This window comes from Astyanax mexicanus, chromosome 10 (assembly GCF_023375975.1).
Source record: "Astyanax mexicanus isolate ESR-SI-001 chromosome 10, AstMex3_surface, whole genome shotgun sequence".
Lineage (NCBI taxonomy): Eukaryota > Metazoa > Chordata > Actinopteri > Characiformes > Acestrorhamphidae > Astyanax > Astyanax mexicanus.
In genome coordinates this window covers 43605720-43619985 of record NC_064417.1, presented here as the reverse complement: position 1 = coordinate 43619985, position 14266 = coordinate 43605720, and the positions used below count along the sequence as shown (strand labels likewise).

The following is a 14266-nucleotide window of genomic DNA, read 5'->3' as shown; positions in this document are numbered from 1 at the left end:
TGGTTGCTAAGGTGTTGCTAAGTGGTTGCTAGGCAGTTGCTAATGTTTTCCAGGTGGTTGCTAGGCAGTTGCTATTGTTTTCCAAGTGCTTGCTAAGTGGTTGCTAGGCAGTTGCTTTCATTTCTAAAGTGGTTGCTAAGCTGTTGCTAGGCAGTTTCTAACATTTTCCTGGTGGTTGCTAAGGTGTTTCTAACTGGTTGCTAGGCAGTTGCTATAATTTCTAAAGTGGTTGCTAAGTGGTTGCTAGGCAGTTGCTAACGTTTTCCAGGTGGTTGCTAAGGTGTTGCTAAGTGGTTGCTAGGCAGTTGCTAATGTTTTCCAGGTGGTTGCTAAGGTGGTTGCTAAGCAGTTAATAGGTGGTTGCTGAGCCCTGGCTGTGGTGCCGGGGTGTCCAAACTTTTGACTGATAGCTGCTCCATACAGCAGCTCCTCCATACACTCACAGTACTGGAGGAGCAGGGGAGAGAAGGGGTTCCGTGCGCAGAGCTGCTTGTGTGCGAGTTAGAACTCTGGGCCCCCCATTCATTTCTATGGGGAAACTTCGTACGACATTTGTACGAAATCCGTACGACGTATCGTTTCGTAAAGCATATTTTCGGAAAGAACGCGGTAAGTTTTATAGGTCATTCGAATTTCAGCTTCATATCTTAAAAATTGTGACGTTCACGGCCGTTCAAAATTCTCCTAGTTCATTGTCTATGGGAAAAAGGGCGTACGTTTACGAAGTTTTTACGAAAATCGTACGATGTATCGCTCCAAAAAGCACAAGCACACCCCGCGGCTATAAGTTCTACCATCGTGTGAAGTTTCGTGGTTCTAGCTCGAAAGCTCTAGGAGGAGTAGTTGTTTATAAAACATGGCGAGAATAATAATAATAATAATAATAACTAGAAAAGGAAAGTTCGATAACGAACTTTAAGTTGGCTTGGAAAAGTACGTTAAATAGTTAAATAACGTTGAATAGTTAAAATGGTTGCTAAGATATTTCTGTCTAAAGCGTGTGAAGAGTGGTTGCTATGCTGTTGACTTTCGGCTAAATGTTGAAGTCCAAAAAGTTTTGGCTAACATGATGAAAAGCTTATAATTATCTTGTAAAGTAAAGTGTTGCTAAGTGGTTGCTAGGTAGTTGCTAGGCAGTTGCTAATGTAGTCCACATCGTTGCTTAGTGCTTGCTAATTGGTTGCTAGGCAGTTGCGAACATATTCCAGGTGGTTGCTAAGCTGTTGCTAACTTGTTGCTAGGCAATTCCTAACGTATTCCAAATGGTTTTTAAGTGGTTATTAGGCAGTTTCTAATATTTTCCAGGTGGTTGCTAAGGTGTTGCTATGGTATCTGGGGTGGTTGCTAAGGTGTTGCTAGGTGGTTGCTAGAGGGTTGCTAGGTGGTTGCTAAGGTGTTGCTATGGGATCCGGGGTGGTTGCTAAGGTGTTGCTATGGTATCCGGGTTGGTTGCTAAGGTGTTGCTAGGTGGTTGCTAAGGTGTTGCTATGGTATCCAGGGTGGTTGCTAAGGTGTTGCTAGGTGGTTGCTAGGGTGTTGCTAGGCGGTTGCTATGGTATCCAGGGTGGTTGCTAAGGTGTTGCTAGGTGGTTGCTATGGTGTTGCTATGGTATCCGGGGTGGTTGCTAAGGTGTTGCTAGGTGGTTGCTAAGGTGTTGCTATGGTATCCTGGGTGGTTGCTAAGGTGTTGCTAGGTGGTTGCTAGGCAGTTGCTAAGGTGTTGCTATGGTATCCTGGGTGGTTGCTAAGGTGTTTCTAGGTGGTTGCTAAGGTGTTGCTAGGTGGTTGCTAAGGTGTTGCTAGGTGGTTGCTAAGGTGTTGCTATGGTATCCGGGGTGGTTGCTAAGGTGTTGCTAGGTGGTTGCTAGACGGTTGCTTAAGTGTTGCTATGGTATCCGGGGTGGATGCTATGGTGTGGTTGCTAAGGTGTTGCTAGGTGGTTGCTAAGGTGTTGCTATGGTATCCAGGGTGGTTGCTAAGGTGTTGCTAGGTGGTTGCTAAGGTGTTGCTATGGTATCCTGGGTGGTTGCTAAGGTGTTTCTAGGTGGTTGCTAAGGTGTTGCTAGGTGGTTGCTAAGGTGTTGCTATGGTATCCAGTGTGGTTGCTAAGGTGTTGCTAGGTGGTTGCTAGGTGGTTGCTAGGGTGTTGCTAGGTGGTTGCTAAGGTGTTGCTAGGTGGTTGCTAAGGTGTTGCTATGGTATCCAGGGTGGTTGCTAAGGTGTTGCTAGGTGGTTGCTAAGGTGTTGCTAGGTGGTTGCTAAGGTGTTGCTATGGTATCCGGGGTGGTTGCTAAGGTGTTGCTAGGTGGTTGCAAGGTGGTTGCTAAGGTGTTGCTAGGCGGTTGCTAAGGTGTTGCTATGGTGTCTAGGGTGGTTGCTAAGGTGTTGCTAGGTGGTTGCTAAGATGTTGCTATGGTATCTGGGGTGGTTGCTAAGGTGTTGCTAGGTGTATCTAACTGGTCGCTAGGCAGTTGCTACCATTTCTAAAGTGGTTGCTAAGCAGTTGCTAGGCAGTTGCTAACGTTTTCCAGGTGGTTGCTAAGGTGTATCTAACTGGTTCCTAGGCAGTAGTAGATAAAAAGAAAGAGTGTTAAATGTAGAAGTACAGAAAAAGGGAGAGCCTGAAATAGAGAAGTAGAGAGAAAATCAGCGTGAGAAGTAGAGAAAGAACACCCGAGAATGTGAGAAAAAGAGTGACAAGTAGAGAGAAATATTGAGCGAGAGAAAGAGAATTAGGGAAAAAGAGAGATCGAGAAATAAAGAAGTAGAGAAAGAAAAAGGATGTAGAGAGAGAGTGAGAAAGAGAGAGTGAGAAATAGAGAAGTAGAGAGAGTGAGAAATAGAGACGTAGAGAGAGAGTGAGAAAGAGAGTGAGAAATAGAGAAGTAGAGAGAGAGTGAGAAATAGAGACGTAGAGAGAGAGTGAAAAAGAGAGTGAGAAATATAGAAGTAGAGAGAGTGAGAAATAAAGAGAAATAGAGACGTAGAGAGAGAGTGAAAAAGAGAGTGAGAAATATAGAAGTAGAGAGAGTGAGAAATATAGAAGTAGAGAGAGAGAGTGAGAAATAGAGACGTAGAGAGAGAGAGTGAGAAAGAGTGAGAAATAGAGAAGTAGAGAGAGTGAGAAATAGAGACTTAGAAAAGAGTGAGAAAGAGAGAGTGAGAAATAGAGAAGTAGAGAGAGAGTGAGAAATAGAGACGTAGAGAGAGAGTGAGAAATAGAGAAGTAGAGAGCAAAAGAGAGAGTGAGAAGTAGAGAGCAAAAGAGAGAGTGAGACAGAGAAGTAGAGAGCAAACGAGAGAGTGAGAAGTAGAGAAGTAGAGAGCAAAAGAAAGAGTGAGAAATAGAGAAGTAGAGAGAGAGTGGGAAAGATAGAGTGAGAATTAGAGAAGTAGAGAGAGAGTGAGAAAGAGAGAGTGAGATAGAGAAGTAGAGAGAGAGTGAGAAATAGAGACGTAGAGAGAGTGAGAAAGAGAGAGTGAGATAGAGAAGTAGAGAGAGAGTGAGAAATAGAGTGAGAAAAAGAGACGTAGAGAGAGAGTGAGAAAGAGAGTGAGAAATAGAGGAGTAGAGAGCAAAAGAGAGTGAGAAATAGAGAAGTAGAGAGCAAAAGAGAGAGTGAGAAGTAGAGAAGTAGAGAGCAAAAGAAAGAGTGAGAAATATAGAAATAGAGAGAGAGTGGGAAAGAGAGTGAGAATTAGAGAAGTAGAGAGCGAAAGAGAGAGTGAGAAAGAGAGAGTGGTTGCTAAGCAGTTAATAGGTGGTTGCTAAACCCTGGCTGGGGTGCCGGGGTGTCCAAACTTTTGACTGATAGCTGCTCCATACAGCAGCTCCTCCATACACTCACAGTACTGGAGGAGCAGGGGAGAGAAGGGGTTCCGTGCTCAGAGCTGCTCGTGTGCGAGATGGAACTCTGGGCCCCCCATTCATTTCTATGGGAAAACTTCGTACGAAAATTGTACGAAAACCGTACGTCGTATCGCTTCGCAACCTGCTATTAATTTAAAGATCTCGGTAAGATCTATAAGCTCGCCAAATTTGGTCTTCGTGTCTCAAAAATTGTGGCGGTTACGGACGTTTAAAATTTCGCCCCATTCATTCCTATGGGGAAAAAATGCGTACGTTTACGAAGTTTTTACGAAAACCGTACGATAAATCGCTCCAAAAAGCACAAGCACGCTAAGTTGGCATAGGTCCTACGATCCGTGAAAGTTTCGTGATTCTACGTTGAAAGCTCTAGGAGGAGTAGCGTACAGAAAAAAAGGCGTAAGAATAATAATAATAATAATAATAACTAGAAAAGGAAAGTTCGATAACGAACTTTAAGTTGGCTTGGAAAAGTACGTTAAATAGTTAAATAACGTTGAATAGTTAAAATGGTTGCTAAGATATTTCTGTCTAAAGCGTGTGAAGAGTGGTTGCTATGCTGTTGACTTTCGGCTAAATGTTGAAGTCCAAAAAGTTTTGGCTAACATGGTGAAAAGCTTATAATTATCTTATAAAGTAAAGTGTTGCTAAGTGGTTGCTAGGTAGTTGCTAGGCAGTTGCTAATGTAGTCCACATCGTTGCTTAGTGCTTGCTAATTGGTTGCTAGGCAGTTGCGAACATATTCCAGGTGGTTGCTAAGCTGTTGCTAACTTGTTGCTAGGCAATTAACGTATTCCAAATGGTTTTTAAGTGGTTATTAGGCAGTTTCTAATATTTTCCAGGTGGTTGCTAACTGGTTGCTATGGTATCTGGGGTGGTTGCTAAGGTGTTGCTAGGTGGTTGCTAAGGTGTTGCTATGGTATCTGGGGTGGTTGCTAAGGTGTTGCTAGGTGGTTGCTAGAGGGTTGCTAGGTGGTTGCTAAGGTGTTGCTATGGGATCCGGGGTGGTTGCTAAGGTGTTGCTATGGTATCCGGGTTGGTTGCTAAGGTGTTGCTAGGTGGTTGCTAATGTGTTGCTATGGTATCCAGGGTGGTTGCTAAGGTGTTGCTAGGTGGTTGCTAGGGTGTTGCTAGGCGGTTGCTATGGTATCCAGGGTGGTTGCTAAGGTGTTGCTAGGTGGTTGCTAAGGTGTTGCTAGGTGGTTGCTATGGTATCCGGGGTGGTTGCTAAGGTGTTGCTAGTTGGTTGCTAAGGTGTTGCTATGGTATCCAGGGTGGTTGCTAAGGTGTTGCTAGGTGGTTGCTAGGTGGTTGCTAGGGTGTTGCTAGGTGGTTGCTAAGGTGTTGCTATGGTATCCGGGGTGGTTGCTAAGGTGTTGCTAGGTGGTTGCTAAGGTGTTGCTAGGTGGTTGCTAAGGTGTTGCTATGGTATCCGGGGTGGTTGCTAAGGTGTTGCTAGGTGGTTGCAAGGTGGTTGCTAAGGTGTTGCTAGGTGGTTGCTAGGGTGTTGCTAGGTGGTTGCTAAGGTTTTGCTAGGTGGTTGCTAAGGTGTTGCTATGGTATCCAGGGTGGTTGCTAAGGTGTTGCTAGGTGGTTGCTAAGGTGTTGCTATGGTATCCGGGGTGGTTGCTAAGGTGTTGCTAGGTGGTTGCTAAGGTGTTGCTATGCTATCCTGGGTGGTTGCTAAGGTGTTGCTAGGTGGTTGCTAGGCAGTTGCTAGGTGGTTGCTAAGGTGTTGCTAGGTGGTTGCTAAGGTGTTGCTATGGTATCCGGGGTGGTTGCTAAGGTGTTGCTAGGTGGTTGCTAGGCGGTTGCTTAAGTGTTGCTATGGTATCCGGGGTGGATGCTATGGTGTGGTTGCTAAGGTGTTGCTAGGTGGTTGCTAAGGTGTTGCTATGGTATCCAGGGTGGTTGCTAAGGTGTTGCTAGGTGGTTGCTAAGGTGTTGCTATGGTATCCTGGGTGGTTGCTAAGGTGTTTCTAGGTGGTTGCTAAGGTGTTGCTAGGTGGTTGCTAAGGTGTTGCTATGGTATCCAGGGTGGTTGCTAAGGTGTTGCTAGGTGGTTGCTAGGTGGTTGCTAGGGTGTTGCTAGGTGGTTGCTAAGGTGTTGCTATGGTATCCAGGGTGGTTGCTAAGGTGTTGCTAGGTGGTTGCTAAGGTGTTGCTAGGTGGTTGCTAAGGTGTTGCTATGGTATCCGGGGTGGTTGCTAAGGTGTTGCTAGGTGGTTGCAAGGTGGTTGCTAAGGTGTTGCTAGGCGGTTGCTAAGGTGTTGCTATGGTGTCTAGGGTGGTTGCTAAGGTGTTGCTAGGTGGTTGCTAAGATGTTGCTATGGTATCTGGGGTGGTTGCTAAGGTGTTGCTAGGTGTATCTAACTGGTCGCTAGGCAGTTGCTACCATTTCTAAAGTGGTTGCTAAGCAGTTGCTAGGCAGTTGCTAACGTTTTCCAGGTGGTTGCTAAGGTGTTGCTATCTGGTTGCTAGGCAGTTGCTAACGTATTACACATGGTTGCTAAGTGGTTGCTAGGCAGTTGCTAATGTTTTCCAGGTGGTTGCTAAGGTGTATCTAACTGGTTCCTAGGCAGTAGTAGATAAAAAGAAAGAGTGTTAAATGTAGAAGTACAGAAAAAGGGAGAGCCTGAAATAGAGAAGTAGAGAGAAAATCAGCGTGAGAAGTAGAGAAAGAACACCCGAGAATGTGAGAAAAAGAGTGACAAGTAGAGAGAAATATTGAGCGAGAGAAAGAGAATTAGGGAAAAAGAGAGATCGAGAAATAAAGAAGTAGAGAAAGAAAAAGGATGTAGTAGAGAGATAGATAGAAAGAGAAAGCAAGACAGAAAAGTAGAGTGAAAGAGAAGTAGAGAGAAGAGCGAGAAATAAAGAGAGAGTAAGAGAGAAATAGAGAAATAGAAAAGTAGAAAGAAAGAGACATAGAAAAGTAGAGAGAGTGAGAAAGAGAGAGTGAGAAATAGAGAAGTAGAGAGAGAGTGAGAAAGAGAGAGTGAGAAATAGAGAAGTAGAGAGAGTGAGAAATAGAGACGTAGAGAGAGAGTGAGAAAGAGAGTGAGAAATAGAGAAGTAGAGAGAGAGTGAGAAATAGAGACGTAGAGAGAGAGTGAAAAAGAGAGTGAGAAATATAGAAGTAGAGAGAGTGAGAAATAAAGAGAAATAGAGACGTAGAGAGAGAGTGAAAAAGAGAGTGAGAAATATAGAAGTAGAGAGAGTGAGAAATATAGAAGTAGAGAGAGAGTGAGAAATAGAGACGTAGAGAGAGAGTGAGAAATAGAGACGTAGAGAGAGAGTGAGAAAGAGTGAGAAATAGAGAAGTAGAGAGAGTGAGAAATAGAGACGTAGAAAAGAGTGAGAAAGAGAGAGTGAGAAATAGAGAAGTAGAGAGAGAGTGAGAAATAGAGACGTAGAGAGAGAGTGAGAAATAGAGAAGTAGAGAGCAAAAGAGAGAGTGAGAAGTAGAGAGCAAAAGAGAGAGTGAGACAGAGAAGTAGAGAGCAAACGAGAGAGTGAGAAGTAGAGAAGTAGAGAAGTAGAGAGCAAAAGAAAGAGTGAGAAATAGAGAAGTAGAGAGAGAGTGGGAAAGATAGAGTGAGAATTAGAGAAGTAGAGAGAGAGTGAGAAAGAGAGAGTGAGATAGAGAAGTAGAGAGAGAGTGAGAAATAGAGACGTAGAGAGAGTGAGAAAGAGAGAGTGAGATAGAGAAGTAGAGAGAGAGTGAGAAATAGAGTGAGAAATAGAGACGTAGAGAGAGAGTGAGAAAGAGAGTGAGAAATAGAGGAGTAGAGAGCAAAAGAGAGTGAGAAATAGAGAAGTAGAGAGCAAAAGAGAGAGTGAGAAGTAGAGAAGTAGAGAGCAAAAGAAAGAGTGAGAAATATAGAAATAGAGAGAGAGTGGGAAAGAGAGTGAGAATTAGAGAAGTAGAGAGTGAAAGAGAGAGTGAGAAAGAGAGAGTGGTTGCTAAGCAGTTAATAGGTGGTTGCTAAACCCTGGCTGGGGTGCCGGGGTGTCCAAACTTTTGACTGATAGCTGCTCCATACAGCAGCTCCTCCATACACTCACAGTACTGGAGGAGCAGGGGAGAGAAGGGGTTCCGTGCGCAGAGCTGCTCGTGTGCGAGATGGAACTCTGGGCCCCCCATTCATTTCTATGGGAAAACTTCGTACGAAAATTGTACGAAAACCGTACGTCGTATCGCTTCGCAACCTGCTATTAATTTAAAGATCTCGGTAAGATCTATAAGCTCGCCAAATTTGGTCTTCGTATCTCAAAAATTGTGGCGGTTACGGACGTTTAAAATTTCGCCCCATTCATTCCTATGGGGAAAAAATGCGTACGTTTACGAAGTTTTTACGAAAACCGTACGATAAATCGCTCCAAAAAGCACAAGCACGCTAAGTTGGCATAGGTCCTACGATCCGTGAAAGTTTCGTGATTCTACGTTGAAAGCTCTAGGAGGAGTAGCGTACAGAAAAAAAGGCGTAAGAATAATAATAATAACTAGAAAAGGAAAGTTCGATAACGAACTTTAAGTTGGCTTGGAAAAGTACGTTAATAACGTTGAAAAAGTTAAAATGGTTGCTAAGATATTTCTGTCTAAAGCGTGTGAAGAGTGGTTGCTTTGCTGTTGACTTTCAGCTAAATGTTAAAGTCTAAAAAGTTTTGGCTAACATGGTGAAAAGCTAATAATTGTCTTATAAAGTAATATAAACACTTTACTTTATATATACCTATATAAAGTAAAGTGTTGCTAAGTGGTTGCTAGGTAGTTACTAGGCAGTTGCTAATGTATTCCACATCGTTGCTTAGTGTTTGCTAATTGGTTGCTAAGCAGATTCTTACATATTCCAGGTGGTTGCTAAGCTGTTGCTAACTGGTTGCTAGGCAATTGCTAATGTATTCCACATGGTTGTTAAGTGGTTGCTAGGCAGTTTCTAATATTTTCCAGGTGGTTGCTAAGTGGTTGCTAACTGGTTGCTATGCAGTTGCTAACATATTCCACATGGTTTCCAAGTGGTTGCTAAGGTGTTGATACGGTATCCGGGTTGGTTGCTAAGGTGTTGCTAGGTGGTTGCTAAGGTGTTGCTATGGTATCTTGGGCGGTTGCTAAGGTGTTGCTAGGTGGTTGCTAGGCAGTTGCTAAGGTGTTGCTATGGTATCCTGGGTGGTTGCTAAGGTGTTTCTAGGTGGTTGCTAAGGTGTTGCTAGGTGGTTGCTAAGGTGTTGCTATGGTATCCAGGGTGGTTGCTAAGGTGTTGCTAGGTGGTTGCTAAGGTGTTGCTAGGTGGTTGCTAAGGTGTTGCTATGGTATCCGGGGTGGTTGCTAAGGTGTTGCTAGGTGGTTGCTAGGCGGTTGCTTAAGTGTTGCTATGGTATCCGGGGTGGATGCAATGGTGTGGTTGCTAAGGTGTTGCTAGGTGGTTGCTAAGGTGTTGCTATGGTATCCAGGGTGGTTGCTAAGGTGTTGCTAGGTGGTTGCTAAGGTGTTGCTATGGTATCCGGGGTGGTTGCTAAGGTGTTGCTAGGTGGTTGCAAGGTGGTTGCTAAGGTGTTGCTAGGCGGTTGCTAAGGTGTTGCTATGGTATCCAGGGTGGTTGCAAAGGTGTTGCTAGGTGGTTGCTAGGGTGTTGCTAGGTGGTTGCTAAGGTGTTGCTAGGTGGTTGCTAAGGTGTTGCTATGGTATCCAGGGTGGTTGCTAAGGTGTTGCTAGGTGGTTGCTAAGGTGTTGCTAGGTGGTTGCTAAGGTGTTGCTATGGTATCCGGGGTGGTTGCTAAGGTGTTGCTAGGTGGTTGCAAGGTGGTTGCTAAGGTGTTGCTAGGTGGTTGCTAGGGTGTTGCTAGGTGGTTGCTAAGGTTTTGCTAGGTGGTTGCTAAGGTGTTGCTATGGTATCCAGGGTGGTTGCTAAGGTGTTGCTAGGTGGTTGCTAAGGTGTTGCTATGGTATCCGGGGTGGTTGCTAAGGTGTTGCTAGGTGGTTGCTAGGCGGTTGCTATGGTGTCTGTGGTGGTTGCTAAGGTGTTGCTAGGTGGTTGCTAAGATGTTGCTATGGTATCTGGGGTGGTTGCTAAGGTGTTGCTAGGTGTATCTGACTGGTCGCTAGGCAGTTGCTACCATTTCTAAAGTGGTTGCTAAGCAGTTGCTAACGTTTTCCAGGTGGTTGCTAAGGTGTTGCTATCTGGTTGCTAGGCAGTTGCTAACGTATTACACATGGTTGCTAAGTGGTTGCTAGGCAGTTGCTAATGTTTTCCAGGTGGTTGCTAAGGTGTATCTAACTGGTTGCTAGGCAGTAGTAGATAAAAAGAAAGAGTGTTAAATGTAGAAGTACAGAAAAAGGGAGAGCCTGAAATAGAGAAGTAGAGAGAAAATCAGCGTGAGAAGTAGAGAAAGAACACCCGAGAATGTGAAAAAAAGAGTGACAAGTAGAGAGAAATATTGAGCGAGAGAAAGAGAATTAGGGAAAAAGAGAGATCGAGAAATAAAGAAGTAGAGAAAGAAAGAGGATGTAGTAGAGAGATAGATAGAAAGAGAAAGCAAGACAGTAGAGTGAAAGAGAAGTAGAGAGAAGAGCGAGAAATAAAGAGTAAGAGAGAAATAGAGAAATAGAAAAGTAGAAAGAAAGAGACATAGAAAAGTAGAGAGAGTGAGAAATAGAGAAGTAGAGAGAGAGTGAGAAAGAGAGAGTGAGAAATAGAGAAGAAGAGAGCAAAAGAGAGTGAGAAATAGAGAAGCAGAGAGAGAGTGAGAAATAGAGAAGTAGAGAGAGAGTGAGAAAGAGAGAGTGAGAAATAGAGAAGTAGAGAGAGTGAGAAATAGAGACGTAGAGAGAGAGTGAGAAAGAGAGTGAGAAATAGAGAAGTAGAGAGAGAGTGAGAAATAGAGACGTAGAGAGAGAGTGAAAAAGAGAGTGAGAAATATAGAAGTAGAGAGAGTGAGAAATATAGAAGTAGAGAGAGAGAGTGAGAAATAGAGACGTAGAGAGAGAGTGAGAAAGAGAGAGTGAGATAGAGAAGTAGAGAGAGAGTGAGAAATAGAGTGAGAAATAGACGTAGAGAGAGAGTGAGAAAGAGAGTGAGAAATAGAGGAGTAGAGAGCAAAAGAGAGTGAGAAATAGAGAAGTAGAGAGCAAAAGAGAGAGTGAGAAGTAGAGAAGTAGAGAGCAAAAGAAAGAGTGAGAAATATAGAAATAGAGAGAGAGTGGGAAAGAGAGTGAGAATTAGAGAAGTAGAGAGCGAAAGAGAGAGTGAGAAAGAGAGAGTGGTTGCTAAGCAGTTAATAGGTGGTTGCTAAACCCTGGCTGGGGTGCCGGGGTGTCCAAACTTTTGACTGATAGCTGCTCCATACAGCAGCTCCTCCATACACTCACAGTACTGGAGGAGCAGGGGAGAGAAGGGGTTCCGTGCGCAGAGCTGCTCGTGTGCGAGATGGAACTCTGGGCCCCCCATTCATTTCTATGGGAAAACTTCGTACGAAAATTGTACGAAAACCGTACGTCGTATCGCTTCGTACCTGCTATTAATTTAAAGATCTCGGTAAGATCTATAAGCTCGCCAAATTTGGTCTTCGTATCTCAAAAATTGTGGCGGTTACGGACGTTTAAAATTTCGCCCCATTCATTCCTATGGGGAAAAAATGCGTACGTTTACGAAGTTTTTACGAAAACCGTACGATAAATCGCTCCAAAAAGCACAAGCACGCTAAGTTGGCATAGGTCCTACGATCCGTGAAAGTTTCGTGATTCTACGTTGAAAGCTCTAGGAGGAGTAGCGTACAGAAAAAAAGGCGTAAGAATAATAATAATAATAATAATAATAATAAGAAGATTACGAAGAACAAGAAGTTGGCTTTTCCAAGCCAACTTAATAATAAGAAGATTACGAAGAACAAGAAGTTGGCTTTTCCAAGCCAACTTAATAATAAAAAAAATAAGAAGATTACGAAGAACAATAAGTTGGCTTTTCCAAGCCAACTTAAAAATAAGAAGATTACGAAGAACAATAAGTTGGCTTTTCCAAGCCAACTTAATGAGGGTTCAGGCGAGGTGCTGATGGAATCTGCCCTTCACTAATGAAGGATGTACTCACTGCAGTGGGCTGTGTATTCAGTGCTGAGTGTGATAATGATTGATATTACACTTTAGATCACAGCAGGCTCTAAAGAACACCTCCGCTTTACCCCCCGCACTGTCACTACTGCACTGTCTGCTCTTATCCTTCACACACACTCACACACACACATCAGTACAACTCTATAACCTCAAACCTGCTGCAGCTTCTGAGAAAACGATACTTTTACAGTATTTTCTGTTTTATCTGTGCTACAGTTTTATCATTCATGTTTAATATACCATAATGCTGTATACCATATATACATTATAAGGAAGCCAGTGTTTCATGAAGGCGAAGTTTTATATTTCACTGATATAGCGATTATTAATTATAGAGAGAATAACATAAATAGGTTGTTAATGACACCAGGGGAAGTTGAAGGACAGGTCCAGTGTTGCCATATTAAATATAAATCTTATTCTTTAGATAAATGGCAAAAAACACTAATCTTAATAAGTATTTAACAACTTTATTATTGATTCTAGGCAAGCAAACGGTAATGACTTCTCTTTCCAATGCACTTTTATGAGTAGAGTAGATTGAATTCTGATTGGTTGAAGTAACAGAATGGTAAAAAGTTCAGGGTTGAATTTGGTTTGCAAGTTCCCTTTTTCATTACTGTCAGACAAAAACATTGTGTCTCTGAAATGGCAACTTAATAGGAAAAGGAAAGAACAAGTGGTTAATTTACACTAACTCAAAAATTTAAAAGCTTCAAAAATGTCAGATTTTCTGACAGTGATTCCCAATCAAACACGTCACTTAGTGGATAAAATATAAAACTGTACATATTGGTCCTTTGCGTGAATGGTTTTGAAAATCAGGTCATCTCTTTCTTGTTTAGCTGCCCACAGTAAATCACAGGGCATCATACGATTCAACATTTTCACGATATGCTGCCTACGATAGCGATAATATCACGATACCATCGTTCTGCGATACTCGATATACGATCTTTACGATACCTCACAGCATCTGTGTTACTGAAGAGGATAAAATACTCCTAAAACTCCTTGTTTACCCTATTAATTTGATTACAGCCGCCACGACGTGGAGCAATGAAGCAGAACTGTAGTAGGTCAAATTGGGGGGCAAGTCTTTACTTTAGAGCAGAGGTTGGCAATAAGTTTGGCTTGGGGCCAGATATTTTTCAAGCTGTTACGTGGCGGGCCACAAAAAAAATAATTCTGTTTTGGGAAATGAAGTGTAATGTGATGGAGTGCTACAGACTAGCACAGTAGCTCTCCAGCCCAGAGGGTTGCTGAACCCAATTGCAGAACAGTTGATCTCAAAGCAGGTAAACCCAAGAAGAAAGAAAATAAATAAATAAACACATCAAACCTGTGTCGTCAGGGTCGCGGTCCAATACACCACCGCTGCCCTGGCTAGTGAATTAAGACACGGCAGACAAAAAAAACACCCTTACAAAAAGATAGGGAGCAGGTGAAAAAAAAAAAAGGGCGGAAAATAAACTCACGCCGAGCTTGACAGAGAAACAGGGGAGGCATGTAAACAAAAGCTGGCCAGAGAAGCATATTACTTTATTTATTTATTTTTTTTCATTATTGTTCATTATAGTTCAAACAACCTTCCCACAGGCCACCTTTTGCAGACCTCTGCTTTCGAGACTTTAGAGCCCCTATATTTCAGTGAAAACATTGCTATTTAATTCCAGGTATCACAAACTAAAAAGACACGATATATCGCAATAACAATATTTTGTCCCACCTTTAGTGCTAAGGGTTGCCAAACTCTTGCATGCTGCTGTACATGTTAGATATTTGTCCATAGCCTAAGTGTTTTCTTTTTTGTGAATGATCTGAACAGTAATAGGTGGATAAACAACGCTCCTGCATTGAGGACGAGAGCCAGGCTTGCAGGCGCTGTAGCCGAGCAGCCCAGCATGTGGTATTTGCTTCATTTGAAATAGATTTTGTGTAAACAAGAACGTTTAATGGAACTGATGATTTAATATGCAGGGAAACAACTCGCTTTCTGAGTCGATCTCATTATATATACACACAGAGAGATAAGATATTCAGAAGAATTCAGGAGAATCTCTGCATGCAGATATCAGTGTCACTGATGTTATGTGCTGTTAATTACATATCGGACTATGAGTAGGTAGATTTACATGCTTATTTTTTTTTCGTTTGCTTGCTTGTCGGTTTGTTTTTTGGGCTCCTTTAGGTTCTTTTAGGTGGAGATCTGATGAAATTGGTGTGGCTGGTGGTCCCAGAACAAGTTCTGACAATTCTATTTCAGGCACATTGTTGTTTGCTTTGCC

At 42.8% G+C, this 14266-nt stretch overlaps 1 protein-coding gene and 1 long non-coding RNA gene across 4 annotated transcripts in view; both read left to right on the top strand.

The window, feature by feature from the left end:
* pigg (phosphatidylinositol glycan anchor biosynthesis class G) overlaps window positions 1–14266 on the top strand; it is a 192483-nt gene that overhangs the window by 130724 nt on the left and 47493 nt on the right. The window lies entirely within an intron of this gene.
* On the top strand, window positions 5570–6681 carry LOC125804811 (uncharacterized). Of its 2 annotated transcripts, XR_007440987.1 has the most exons (3): window positions 5570–5600; window positions 5810–6328; window positions 6426–6681. It is a non-coding gene; the product is annotated as an uncharacterized LOC125804811 (long non-coding RNA). The 2 variants fall into 2 exon arrangements; XR_007440986.1 differs by having other exon boundaries at window positions 5579–6328.